The sequence below is a fragment of the Panthera onca genome, chromosome A1, assembly GCF_046562875.1.
Source record: "Panthera onca isolate mPanOnc1 chromosome A1, mPanOnc1 haplotype 2, whole genome shotgun sequence".
Classification (NCBI taxonomy): Eukaryota; Metazoa; Chordata; class Mammalia; order Carnivora; family Felidae; genus Panthera; species Panthera onca.
In genome coordinates, this window is record NC_138339.1 from 29025897 (window position 1) to 29041293 (window position 15397).

Sequence of the window (15397 nt, forward strand, 5' to 3'; positions counted from 1 at the left end):
TCACTTTTATTCATTAATTCAACAAATATTCGTTGGGCATCCTTTCTGTGCCAGGCATTGTGCTGGGATGTAGGGATACATTGTCTGATTGAAGGTTTATTAGCCTCAGCATAGCCACCCTCTCTCCCTGACTCAGCCCAGCACATAAGTTGCAAAGCAGATAATCTCCATACCTCCTCTTCCATCTGGATTCTGTTCCCCCCTTCCAAGCAGTTCTTTTGGCTCTAAAGCCAAAGCCAAAGGTAAGCATTTATCCAGCCGTCGGGTCCATAACAGTTTTTTTACTTAACCCAGTAGGAAATTTTCAAAATAAAAGCAAGGTTCTTATGATTTTCTAATTTTAAGTTTATGCTTTTTTGCTTTATAATGTATTCATTAATCGCTTCTCGGCCTTTTGGCTAAGATCAAGTGTGTAATGTATTAATTAATCAATCCATTTATTTAAAAAAAATATATGTATTGAGGGTTGACCATGTACAAGCCACCTTGCAAGGTAAGAGAGAGAGGATCAGTGGTACAAGATGAGGCTGAAGGTGAGTAAATATAAACTTTTCCTCCTTCTAATATGTACCATAATTCCCCTCTCCCCCAGTTTTAGGTGGGTCATAAGGCCTTGTCCCTATCCTTTATTTTCATATGTTTCATCAAAACGTAACTGGAGGATTTTCCCAATGAATCATCTCAGAGAAGGAGGTTCAAAAGGATCTGCAGAGCCAAAAGCAGATCCAGAAGAGGAGAAAGACACTGAGCACGGAGCACCCCCAACTCAGAGTCCCAGCGGGGACAGGACCAGCACCCTTAGGGGCCCCAAATTTCTACTACACAGCAGAGTCCTGCGGACCACCTCTTGCTGCGTTGGGATTTGGGGAAAGGTGAACACTGAATCCTCCACACTGGATAGAACCAGGCTGCCCTAGCCGGGGCCAGAAAGGTTGTGGAAACGGACTTGGCAGGAAAGAGAGTGGCAACAACCCCTCCCACTGAGAGGCAGGTGATGCCAAATGGGTCACCTCTTAATTGCTACCAGGACTGGAATTATCCACTTGGGCTGCAGCCCTGGCAGGTCCTGCCTTTTCCTCTCCCTTTCTTCCTGGGCCTATCCACATGTCTGCCACATCCTCTTCTCTAATTTCTTCTCCTTGTGCACTGTCTTAGCCCAGGCTCCAACATTGTTCATTATGCCCCTGTCCTCTCCACCCTCTTTGACTTGTGTCCAGCTCTCTAACTGGTCAAAGCATGGATTTGGGAGCTCGGAAGGCAAATAGTCCTAGAACTGTATTTTTTTTTTTTAAATTAATCCAAGCCTCAGTTTTATGATCTGTGTCTCTGTGTACATATTTTAAAAGCTTGTCATGAGGCTTGAAGCAATGTATGCATATAGAAGCATCTCGTACAGCTTCCTCCTCAAACCCATTTGGAACAAAGCAGAACCATCTATCATCTATCTATTCTCTATATTTGCACACATCTCTCTATATATCCAGATATTTACAGTACATTCCAGTATCTATTTGCCTATCATCTATCTATCTAGCATCATCTATCCATCCATACATAAACATATAGCAATATATCAGACCACAGGTTGCACAGGAGACATTCAATAAAAGTGAGATTCCCTGTCCTCTTCCCCTCCAGTCCGATATTACCTGTGGGTACCCTGTGACTCTTGTTAGTCTGAGGGAAATGCTTCATTGTTCCTCAAAGATCTTTCTTTTTCCTTTCACTCATTACCATATTCTTATCCCTAGTTTTCTTCCTCATTTCTCTTCATCGAGCCCCTATCTTTCTTCTTCTTCTTTTAATGTCAGGAGCACAGCCTGAATTCAGGCTGTGGTCCATACAGAGTTTTAGAGATTGTTGGTCAAAGTGTGGTCCAGGTAGACCAGAAGCATCACTGGGTGTTTGTTAGAAACAGAAACTCTCAGGCCCACCCCATACCTACAGAATGATCGTATTTGACACGATCCCTAGGTGATGTATACATATGGTTAAGAGGTAGTCCTAGAAAGCACCTCCAGGTCTCTGTCACCTGATACCACATTTAGGAAGATGGCAGTGGAGATTCCTGGAGTCAGTGACTAACTCTCCAGATGTTCTGAGTAACCTGACAATTAATGAGAAAAGGATTGCTACTCAAACCCCATACTATGATTATGATTCAGTGTAAGCTGAAGTTAAGGGCTATTCAGAAGACTTCAAAAGAAATCTCTGTAGTAAGGATATTAAAATATTGACACTGATGCTGAAATCAGTCATTCAGATATTTTGCTTGAAGCCATTAATGATTTCCTCTCAAATGCAAAAGTTTGTTTGCTGTTTTGATATGTCTGAAATCTGACGTTGGTGTCCCTGAAAAAAAAAATGTTTTTGGAAAATGTCTTGGCTTGAGATTATTAAATGTTCATTAAAATGTTCATTTCTGCGAGGCAAAAAATTAGGCTGGAAGCATAAACTACATCAAAAACATTGCCATAGTACTAGGATTCTTCACCAAAAATTTGAAACCTCTGAAGTTTCAACTCTAAAAATGAGATCTTCTGTAGAAAAAATAGGCAAATCATAGCAAGTGACCTTAGTCTCTGTATGGAACCCCAGAAAGAAGAGACACAGAGGGTCTGAATCATAATCTTGATTTTTGTAAAAAGAAAAAACAAACCTCAACATTATATTAAAATATTCCAAGACATTTTTATTTTTTTTTCATGTTTATTTATTTTTGAGAGAGAGAAAGAGAGAGCACAAGCAGGGAAGGAGCAGAGAGAAAGGGAGACACAGAATCCAAAGCAGGCTCCAGACTCTGAGCTGTCAACACAGAGCCAGACACAGGGCTCAAACCCATGAACCGCGAGATCATGACCTGAGCCGATGTCAGAGGCTTAACCAACTGAGCCACCCAGGAACCCCTCCAAGACAGTTTTAATAAGGGCAAGTGGCAGCCCCAGAAGAAAAAGGAATCTGCCAATTTATGAGGGAAGCACTAGCATGAGATATTCTGTACTTATTTCTAGCCCTACACGGAGGAGCTCAATAAAAATGCAAGAAGAATGAAATAACAAATTACCCACCATCATATAAAAAACTATGTCTTTACAGAGGGGGTGGTAGGGCCACAGAGTGACACTATTAACTGTGATGGAACACTCTTGGTTCTATTTTATGAGATGTTTTGTACTGAGGTGAAGTAAAATAACCAGGACCCCAGAGGAAAATAGAGGCAGTTTACACAAGAAGTTTCCAGGCTGATTCACAAAGCTACTAGCTCAACTTGAGACACAGGATGAATGGATCCTGCTGGAAGCATTCCAGTACTGGTCATTGCTGCTAAAGCAATAACCAATTCTGTGTGCTATAAATATAAAACTGTTATAGTAGTACAGTATATGAAGTAGAAGGGAAAAACACTCAGCCTTTCAACTAACGTCTAATTTGTTTGAGCTGCTTTAAGTTCTTGTTGAAAATGAAGTTATGAAACTGCCAACTCTAAGAAATCGAGCATTTCTAGTTTTGATTCATTATGAGAAGCCCACACTAGAGACAAAAAATCAACATTAGAACAGAAAAAGAAAGCTACTCCTCTTCTCGTCAATACCACGCTGATAAAGAAATCACTCATTTTCAGAATGGGAATCATTTCATAATAGGAAATCGGAGAAGATGAGAAAACTCTCTCTCAACCCACTGAACACAACCATCATCACCCAGAGTTTGCCCAAGCCATCCTATTTTCTGAACCCATCTGCTTCTCATACTGATAGTGTTCAAGGGATCTGTTCATCGTAAGTTCTAAAGAGTCTAGACACTTTCCTCCCTTGGTTTGTACATCGGTCTAGATGTATACACAGACCAACTTTGGAAAATCAAGGCATAGAGATAATAAAAGTCTTTGATGTGAGAAAGAAGCAAAAAGACTCAGACTCTGTGTCAAACATGGCCCTTGCTACCATTCTGGAGGTAGGACCAAGCCCTCAGAATTCCGTGTTGAATGCATTCACCCAACCTCACCTCTAAACTGTGCTGCTTAATTTATAATCCAGTTATGTGCGGCAGTGGGCAATAGCCAGTGAATTAATTTCACTTGCATTTTAGAATCTGGAGATTTATAGCAGCAGGAATTCAACTGAAGAAAATTTCTTATTTTTCAAAATCACTTCACTAATGCCTGTGTAAGTAGAGAGGTTCACAGATTAAAAAACAAATAATTTTAATTAAGTCGTGGTATAGAACATCTGGCAAAATCACTCTGTCAATCAAAACACAATGGTGAGGGGTAAAAATGGCTTTATAATTTTGAGAGTGTTCTGTAATTGACCCCAAAAGATACGGTCATCATGTGTAGTATGCTTTATATTTGGGGGTGAGTGGTGACCTTTTCAATAGGTATCATAGCATACGCCATTAAATTTTACTATTATTCCAGTGTCAAAACTGGAATTTCTTTCTTAAATTATTAAATTTAAGAAATTTCTTTTTTCATTTCTTTTTAAATTCTTTTTTTTAATTAAAAAAAATTTTAATATTTTATTTATTTTTGACAGAGAGAGAGAGCCAGAGCATGAGCGGGGAAGGGGCAGAGAGAGGGAGACACAGAATCCGAAGCAGGTTCCAGGCTCGGAGCTGTCAGCACAGAGCCTGATGCGGGGCTTGAACCCATAGACTGCGAGATCATGCCCTGACCCGAAGTCGGATGCTCAACTGACTGAGCCACCCAGGCACCCCGACTTTTTAAATTATTTCTTTTTTTCATTCTTAAAGACAGTAGCTACTATATGATATGCTTATGCATGTCACGACTAATCTTTATCCTTTTGCCTTTTGTTTAACTTAATATGACCTTAAGAAGTAGTATAAAAGGTTGGACCTTGGTGACCTCCCATGATGCTTCTTTTATGCACTGGGGTAATTTAAAGACTTCCATTTCCATCCTACTTTACCTATTGTAAGACAGATTTAAATATATTAGTTTTTGGTGACTCAATTAATGCTTACTAAGGTCCGGAATGCGTGGTTTTAAAAAATCCAAGCTTTGTTGGAAAAGAGACCTGGATTCAAATTCCATCTCCTGAATTTACTAACAATAAGCCAGGGCAGGGCATTTGATGCTTCTGAGCCCAGGTTTCCTTGTCTGTAAGACGGAGATAATAAAACATACTTCACAGAGTTGCAAGGTAACGGAGGTGAAACACCTGGCACGTACGAAATGCTCAGTAAGCTGCCGCTCTTACTGCATTATAGGATTCTCAAAAAGTAGGTTATTAGACCCTTGTGCTTATGAGAAAAGAAAGCCTCTAAAATTACAGGATGTGCCTGAGACCAGACAGCTAATATTTAGGGACTAAAGCACGGGAGAGATTTTTCCTGTAAGAAAGGGTCCCTCCTGGCTTCCATTGTGAGTTAAATGACTACTTGACAGCTTCCTCTCTTCTGAAGTTGTGATGTGCCTGGGCTCTGAGGGTTCTCCTGCTTCCATGGTTTGTAAAAGCCTCGTTGAGATGTGGCCACAGACTGCGTTAGTCTAGCTGCACTTTGGTTTTGCCCTCTGTAAACACTGTAAGATGCTTCACTTGGTCTCACCATTTTCTCTTCGTATTCTGACCAAAGAGGTTTGTTTTGGAATGTCGGCAGGCAAATGGCATGGTGAACCTTGCCATCTAAAATCTTCTTGTCAATATATATATATATTCAGCCACTGACGAAAATAACCCAGACGAATGTATTACTTTGGACAGAGCATACCCATTTCTCCATAATTTGAAGGTGCTATTTTGTTTATAAATAAAGCTATGTTGTGATAAGGTTACTTGCAATCTTTGATTACTTGAATATGTGTCCCAGCAACAAACATGGGACTTCCGGATGGAGGATGCTAAAAGGGGCTGTTTGCCCTTCTCTAAACTCTTCCTTCATTTATGCATATGGGGTAATAAAGATGTGGAATCTGTCATAGGATGTGCTTGGTCAACTTGGTACCATTTGGAAATACATATTTCATTTGACAGCATTTATGAATCACATATTTTCCCCTCGGAATAACTTGCAGTGTGAAACTGCTTCCATATGTTAGAAATGGGTCTCTCCATTTTGCTGAGGGAGGGGGAACAGAAATATAGTCAAGGTTTTATGACATGTTGAAGATTAATATTGACCAGGCACATGCACAGGTTTAAAATGGTATCTCTTTATTTTAAGTAATTCTCTAGCATTTCTGTACTGCTAAAAGTAAAGAGGTGATTCTGACACGAAATACCATATTAGTAAGAAGTCACTCTTCACATAGACTATTAATAAATCAATATGGCTGAAGCGTAGCTTCATACACTGAATTCAGATAAATTTAAGCTCTTCCTCTTCACTAAAGAAACACACTATTTTTAAATTCCTTCCTAGATTCCAAGGACACAGACCGGATGGAGAAGTTTGATTGCGGCTTCTTCTAATTCCAAATCTCTTTTCCTTATTCCTCTTTGTCCTGAGGCTTTGAGCAAGCAGGAAAAAAAGGCTCCTTGTTTTCTTGTTTCCACAAGACTAAATGGATGTTGTTCCCCTGAGAACAAGATGTTGGAGGCCTAGGCCAGAAGAAAGGAGCAAGAACTGCCCACCCAAGGAGCTCACAAGCCCAGAAGGCCCAGACCTCATTCTCTTCTTGGGAATTCACAGAAGCCGGCAGGCGGCCATTCATCGTCACTGAAATGCCCTGCTGGCCCCCGGGCACAGAAATGAGCAGGAATACAGCAATGCCGGCCGCAGATACCTTATTGCATTGATTTAGAGCTAGTTTGGCAGAAGTCAAGGCCAGGTAGCAATTTGTAAGCCTTACCAGAAACATTTTGTTCATCATGCTAAAGAAAACTATAAGAGAAAAACTTTCACTTTTCAAATGTATACGACTTGAAGAATTCTCAAGAAAACTGAGAACAAGCCTTTAAATCTATTCATTTTCTTTCCTTCAAGTTTTCATGATCAGTGAACTATTGTGATAAGTCCAAAAGAAAGGATTAGAGGAGATCCTGTAATCAATTCATTTCTTTTAAGTGTTTTTTTTTTTTTTTATTGTGGGAAAATATACATAACATTTTACCATTTTAACCATTTAAAATGTACGGTTCAGTGACATTACGTATATTCACACTGATGCGTAACTATTACCACCGTCCATCTTGGAACTTTTCCATCATCCTAAACTGAAACTCTGTATCCACGAAGTGCTATTTCCCCATGTCTCTCTCCCCAGAGCCTGTGTCACCACACTCTACTTTCTTCTTTTTTTAATTTTATTTTTTATTTTTTTAATTTACATCCAAATTAGTTAGCATATAGTGCAACAATGATTTCAGGAGTAGATTCCTTAGTGCCCCTTACCCATTTAGCCCATCCCCCCTCCCACAACCCCTCCACTAACCTTCAGTTCTCCATATTTATGAGTCTCTTCTGTTTTGTCTCCCTCCCTGTTTTTATATTATTTTTTCCCTTCCCTTATGTTCATCTGTTTTGTCTCTTAAAGTCTTCATATGAGTGAAGTCATATGATTTTTGTCTTTCTCTGACTCGTTTCACTTAGCATAATACCCGCCAGTTCCATCCACGTAGTTGCAAATGGCAAGATTTCATTCTTTTTGATTGCCGAGTAATACTCCATTGTATATATATACCACATCTTCTTTATCCATTCATCCATCGATGGACATTTGGGCTCTTTCCATACTTTGGCTATTGTTGATAGTGTTGCTGTAAACATGAGGGTGCATATGTAGCACACCTGCATCTCATGGATAAATGCCTAGTAGTGCAGTTGCTGGGTCGTAGAGTAGTTCTATTTTTAGTTTTTTGAGGAACCTCCATATTGTTTTCCAGAGTGGCTGCACCAGCTTGCATTCCCACCAAACCACACTCTGCTTTCTGACTCTGTGGATCCACCTGCCCTAGGACACTTTGTAGAAGTGGAATCATGCAATCTGTGTCTTTTTGTACCTGACTTACTTCACTTAGCGTATCTTCAAGGTTCATCCGTGCTGTAGCATGTATGAAGAATCTCATTGCTTTCTAAGGCTGAATAATATCCCGGTGTATGTATGTAGCACATTTTGGACCTTTTTTTTTTTTTTTAATCAGCTTTTCTTCATTTGCTTCTTCTCCTTTCTTTGCTCTCAATTGGCTGCATATTTCTCTCTAGTGCCTGGTTCCTCGCTTCTCCGCGCTTTTCCCTTCCTCCCTCTTCCTGTTTCTCCTTCCCCTCCCTCGTATACTCATCATTTTCTCTACCTGCTTAATACTAAGATTATTACTCAAGTAAATACTCTTTCTGTGGGTATTTTTAAATAAGGTACAACTCAAGTTTATTTTGTCTTAATTTTTTAATGCATTGTAGATACTTTTTATTATGCTGGCCCTTTCTTCATAACATTCTCAAACAAATGTAGAAGTATAGTACCGGCTCTTTGCACTAGCTATTAACTTTGAGTAAGTCACTTCTCTCCTCTGCTTTCAGTTTTCTAGTATGTGAAGATCCATTGCCCTAAGTGGAGTTTAAAGCTCCACTTTAAAGCTCGAACACTCAGTAATTTAGGAATATTAATCACTTGGATGAACTTTTGGGGAAAAAGTATTGATTTACTAAATAAACATTAATAGCCTGCTACGAGCAAAGTAAAAGACAATAACAATATTGTGGATTTAAACCTTAAAATATAAGAAATGTTTACAAAATTAGAAAGACATCGGCACATCTATTATGGGTGTTTTTTGAAGATTTGTTTTCTAAATCTTTATGCTTTTTTTCTCTTTTTATTTGTAGCTAGAGCTTTCTGCAAGTCCCTCAAAATCTACTTTGCTTCAGCCTACGATCAAAACAATCACCTCTACTAATTAATTTTAGCGTATTCAATTTTCAGAAAGAAAAATGGCAACTAATACCAAAACTAATCCACACTTGAATCCATACTTCATACATGAAGTTCCTTATGACAAAGTCGGTCTTGTTGAACGAATAGACCCTCATAATCTGTAGCTCTGGTATATGTCTTACTCACACTCAATTTATAAAAACACACATACACATAAATCCTTATCTGTGACTTCATTTCTCTGCAAGTCAACTACAGTTTAACACAGACAGGCCTAGACCAAAATGGTCCTTTTCCATCAAGTCTCCCTGCTTTACTCTTTTTTCTCCAGATGGTAACATACCTTCTTGTCATGAACTACTTCCTTTTATCAGAACAAGAAAGGATTTGGAGCCAATTATTGAAACCAGTCATTACAGATTCCTACTCAAGAGGGACAATCCAGTTACTAAGCTGTCATGTCCGGAGTCTTGGTACTTTCTCTGCATCTGCTGAGGGAAAGGAACTTGTGTCCTGTTAGCTGTGGGTTCTTTTAGGACCTGAAGCCCATTCTGCAGTGATACGGGAGACTTAGAAAAATCTTTTCGCTCTCCCGTTCGAGTATATAGGTCAGTTTCCATTTCATCAGTTACAGTTTAGCCTCTGTCTCCTTCTGGCTCAATTCACAGATGCATGTTTCATGCTCTTTGATAGTTTAGTATCAAAAGGTATCTTCCGACTATCATCATCTCTTGTCAGTAATCTAGATCTCACTCTTATGACCTCGTGCTTATTTATTGACCATCTACATAGGGTGAGATATCTGATCATTGGGTAGAAGGAATGCAGCTTTTTACTGGATATGAGTATTTACTGCATTTTGAATCCTGCCTTTGGTTATTATGCTAGCTTTACCAATAGATTTCATTAAAAAGCAAGTCAGGTGTGAAATTTACCTGGCCTAAATGTTAAGATTTCAAGTCAAGTTAACGATTTAATATAATGAGCACTTTGAGCCAGCACTTTATTCTGAATAGAGTCCCCAGTTTAAATAAAAAAGTGAGTTATATTGGGGCGCCTGGGTGGCTCAGTCGGTTAAGCGGCCGACTTCGGCCCGGGTCATGATCTCGCGGTCCGTGGGTTCGAGCCCCGCGTTGGGCTCTGTGCTGACAGCTCAGAGCCTGGAGCCTGTTTCGGATTCTGTGTCTCCCATTCTCTGACCCTCCCCCGTTCATGCTTTGTCTCTCTCTGTCTCAAAAATAAATAAACGCTAAAAAAAAAAAAAAAAAAAAAAGTGAGTTATAATAATGACTATTGCTTAGCCTCTGTTTAATTTGGACTTTTTGATACTTCTTATTTATTTTGTTAAAATCTAAATCATCTCTCCAAGGCCATATTGGCCCAGTTCCAAAAGTGGTACATTGCAATCTTTCACACTTCGTGCAGTTTAAGAAACATATATCATGCAAATATTTAAATTTCAGTGAAAACTGCTAGCCCAGTAAGCAGGCCACCTGCTCTGATCTGATGTGTTTGCACTGATACTGCTGCATTTTCTTACCTATTGTTTTACAGTTAAATACCCCTTTTGGGAGACATTTGGATGTGGTGAGCGGTTTACATACAGATCAACTGGTGACTCGAATAGCAACACATTTAAAACTGAATGACAAACTGAGTTCAAGGGCCAGCCATCACTCAGATCATTTGCAGGTACTTAAATGAGCCCACATGAGAGGAAGGAAACTCGGGCTATAGCACAGGCTCTGGAGTTTTTGGGTTAGGATGACATATGACAAAATATGATTTGTTTACCGTTGACATGTAGTGCTGTGAGTGGTTTCCAGTATAAACCCAGTTTACTGCTCCCAGAGAACTTGCACAACACCGTTGAGGAGACAACATCAAAATGAATGAAAGAATTGGGGGCAAACCACAGAATCTTGGTTTTGAAAGGGGTCTTGCAGTTGCCCTAGCAGAATTTTCCATCTGAGATGTCTACAGCATCCTCAGGAGATGGCCTTCCATCACACAGCATAAGGGTTAGAATCTATGCTACTGCCAGAGCTTACCAGCCCATGCGCGGCAGCGTACTGCTGTATGAGCTGCACATGTGCCAAGCCCTTGGTCCTTCACCCCATAGACCAGCCTCTTGGCTTCACCCCCCAAATGTCGTACAGTTTCAGATTCATCCATGTGGTTATGTGTAACCGCAACTTACTGCTTTCTACTCCTGGATAACATTCCAGTCTACGGACATACCACAGTTGGCTTATCCATTTACGGGCTTATGTACATTTGAGTGGTTCACATGTTGGAGCTCATAGGTATAAAATCTGCCATGAACATTCTTCTCTAAGCTTTTTGTTTTTCATTCCTCTTGGGAAAATACCTAAGAATGTGATCGGTTATCATAGGGTAGGCGTAGATTTAGCGATAAAAGAAATTGCCGGACTATTTTCCAAAGTGGTCGTATCACTTTACAGCAATACATAGGAGTTCTGATTGCTCTACAGTCTCTGCAACACAGTATCATTGGCATTCTTAACTTTAGCCATTCTAGTGAATGGGAAGTGATATCTGACAGAGGTTTTAATTTACATTTCCCTGATGACTAATTATGTTGAGCATTTTTTGATGTGATTCTTAGACATTTATATGTCCTTTTTCTAAAGTGTCTGACAGATTGTTTGCTTATTTTTTAATCAAATTGTTTATATTGAGTTCTTTACATATTCTGATTACAAGCTTTTTTTCCAGATCTATATATCACAAATGTTTTCTCCCAGTTTCTCTTTAAAAAAAATTTTTTTTTAATGTTTATTATTTTGAGAGAGAGACAGACAGAGCACAAGCAGAGGGATGGGCAGAGAGAGAGGAAACACAGAATCTGAAGCAGGCTCCAGGCTCTGAGCTGTCAGCACAGAGCCCTACATGGGGCTTGAACTCACGAATTGTGAGATCATGACCTGAGCCAAAGTCAGAGGTTTAACCAATTGAGCCACCCAGGCACTCATCTCTCAGTTTCTCTTTTCTTGTATTAATGTAATCTTTTAAAAAACAAATATTTTTAATGTTGGTAGTCTAGTTTATCTATTTTTTATGGTTAGTACTTTCTGTGTCTGTAAAAATTACCTGTTCCAATTTATGAAAATATTTTCCCGTGTTTTTCCTCCAGAAGTTTTACAGATTAAGCTTCTGTGTTTTCATATTTCATCTCAAATTAATTTTTGTGTGAGGTGGGTAATGAGGGCTATTTGTTCCAGGGGTATTACAAAAAGTAGTATCTTTTCCTTCTTTGAACTATCTCGATATCTTTGTCAAAAACTGGCCAAAAATGAGTGAGTCAATTTCTGGGCTCCCTCTTCTGTTTCAATAATAAATTTTCTAACTTTATACCAATATTATACCATCTTGATTATTATAAGTTGAAATCCAAAGCATAAGTTATCAAATTTGTTCTTCTTTTTCAAGATTTTAGCTATTTTAGGTCCTTTGCATTTCCTTATAAATTAAAGATTAGCTTGTCAAGGAAAAAAGAGTCTGCGGGAATTTTGATTGAGATGGCCTTGACTCTCTAGATCAATTTGGGGAGGGTTAATATCTTAATAAATTGAACCTTCCAATTTATGTATTTAGTTCAATCTTCTGTAGCTTTTCTCTACAATGTTTGTTTTAAGTGTACCGGTCTTGCACATCTTTTGTTAATAACTCCTTTACTATTTTTTTTATAAAAAATGTACTACTAAAAGAATACTTAAAAGTTTTCAACTTCCAATTATTCTTTGCTAATATATAGAAATATGGTTGTTTTTAGTATACTGACTTTGTATGCTGTTATCTGTGATCTTGGTAACTCATTTATTAGTTGTAGTATTTTTTTTTCTTTTAATTGATTCCTAAAGTTTTTCCTATACCAGCTATCATTCATCTGTGAATATAGTTTTACCTCTTTATTTCCAAAATATAAAATTTTATTTTTTTCTTTTTCTTTTTTAAAAAAAATTTTTTAATGTTTATTTATTTCTTTTTTTTTTCTTTTTTTTTCTTTTTAACGTTTATTTGTTTTTGAGACAGAGAGAGACAGAGCATGAACAGGGGAGGGGCAGAGAGAGAGGGAGACACAGAATCGGAAGCAGGCTCCAGGCTCTGAGCCATCGGCCCAGAGCCCCACGTGGGGCTCGAACTCACGGACCCTGAGATCGTGACCTGAGCTGAAGTCGGACGCCTAACCGACTGAGCCACGCAGGCGCCCCAATGTTTATTTATTTCTAAGACAGAGACAGAGCATGAGTGGGGGAGGGGCAGAGAGAGAGGGAGACAGAATCAGAAGCAGGCTCCAGGCTCTGAGCTGTCAGCACAGAGCCCAACACGGGGCTCGAACTCACAAACCATGAGATCATGACCTGAGCCAAAGTCAGATGCTCAACCAACTGAGCCACCCAGGCACCCCTATTTCTTTTTCTTAACCTAGTACATTGGCTAAGACCTTCAGTCCTATTCCATAATGTTGAATAGAAGTGACTATAGTGGACATCCTTGCTTGCTTCCCAATCTTCATAGGGAAGTATTAAGTCTTTCATTGACAATGAAAGCACTATACTAGCTGTCAGTTTTTTGAAAATGTTCTTTTTGGGTTGAGGAAGTTCCTTTCTATTCTAAATCCTTTTGGAGTTTTTATGTGAGTGGCTGTTGAATTTTTTTTTTTTTTTTTGGTGTCTTTCTGGCACAGTGTTATTCATAATATTCCTTTATTATCACTCTAATAGCTGTAGGATCTATAATGACACTCTATATCATTCTTGATATTGGTAATGTTTTGTTTTGTTTTTTTGTAAAAATTAGGAGTTTATTAATTTTATTAATGTTTTCAAAGAAATAGCTTTTGGGAATCAGAGATGAGCAGAATATTTCCTTCTAGTTTTGGTTTTAGGAATAGGAAAAATGAAGGTTTGTTTTGTTTTTGTTTTTTTAAGCCCAAATTCAGAAACATAATTAGGGATGGCTTTGGCCAGTAATGGCTTAAAAATTTTTTTCATACCGTAAAATTTACCATCTTACTCATTTTTAAGCACATAGTTCAATAGTGCTAACTGATTCACACTATTGTGCAATGTTTAGAACGTATTCATCTTGCAAAACTGAAACTCTATACCATTAAATAATAACTCCCTATTCCCCCTCCCAGCCCTTGGCAACCCCCATTCTGCTCTATGTCTCTGAAAATGACTACTCTAGCAATCTCATATGAGTGGAATCATATAGTATTCATCTCTTTGTGACTTGCTTGTTTCATTTAGCATAATGTCCTCAAGATTCATCCATGATGTAGCATGTATCAGAATTTACTTTCTTTTTAAGGCTGAATAATATTTTCTTGTGTATATATATATATATATATATACCACATTTTGTTTATTCACTTGTCAATGGAAAGATGTGCTTTAACCTTTTGGCTGTTGTAAATAATGCTGCTATGAGCATTGGTGTGCAAGTACCTGTTTGATTCCCTGCTGTCACTTCTTTTGGGGATATACCTGGAAGTAGAATTGCTGGATCACATGGTAATTCTATTTGTAGTTTTTGAGGAATTGCCATACTATTTTCCAGCAGATGCACTATTTTCCATTCCCACCAGCAATGTATAAGAGTTCTAATTTCTCCACATTCTTGCCAACACTTGTTATTTTCTATTTTTTTTCTTTTGATAGTAGCCATCCTAATGAGTGTGAAGTGGGAAAATGGAGTTTAAACCATATATATATATTTCAGATCCTCATAAATGTGCCATCTATTAAGAAAGCTTAGTGGAAAGAATTCCTGCACTGAGTGGGAGCTTGAATATGATCAAATCTAATAGAATATGAGTTCTCTCCTTTCTAGTTATTTTTAAATGGTCTATATTTGTTTCCACCAATTTGTGCCTTTAAATGTGAGTAATGGGGGGGGGGGGCGCCTGGGTGGCTCAGTCGGTTAAGCGGCCGACTTCGGCTCAGGTCATGATTTCGCGGTCCGTGAGTTCAAGCCCCGCGTCGGGTTCTGTGCTGACATCTCAGAGCCTGGAGCCTGTTTCAGATTCTGTGTCTCCCTCTCTCTGACCCTCCCCGGTTCATGCTCTGTCTCTCTCTGTCTCAAAAATAAATAAACGTTAAAAAAGATTTTTTTTTTTTTAAATGTGAGTAATGGTTTTGTAGATAGAACAAAACTCATTTGAGCCACTTTGAGGTTCCCTTTTGGTGGAAGAAAAACAAAAATATGTGCAGGGTTCCTTCCTCTGATCCTCGTTTATTTAGCCATGTATCACCCAAAAGATGTCATGTTGTCTATGCCATTTCACTGTTTTAGAATCACAAAGAAGGAAACCTAATACAAATCTATTTTGAGAAGCATAATGTGTGTATCTCACATTATCTTTTCATATAAAAGGCATTATTTCATTGTTTGCCACCACTGCGTTTCCTTTCTCATGGTTGTATCTTCATTCCTTAGCACTTAAATTTTTTAAGTGTTCTAAATTAAGTATATTCATAAATGTTCACAGAGTATTTTCAAGGGAAATAGTGCATTTGCGGCAATCTA

General features: G+C 38.5%; 1 protein-coding gene and 1 pseudogene across 2 annotated transcripts in view; one reads left to right on the forward strand and one right to left on the reverse strand.

Annotated features, from left to right (window-relative positions):
- Positions 1–15397, reverse strand: part of RANBP3L (RAN binding protein 3 like) — a 283923-nt gene that overhangs the window by 25038 nt on the left and 243488 nt on the right. The gene's annotated exons all lie outside the window — the stretch shown is intronic.
- On the forward strand, positions 379–490 carry LOC145712488 (U2 spliceosomal RNA; annotated as a pseudogene).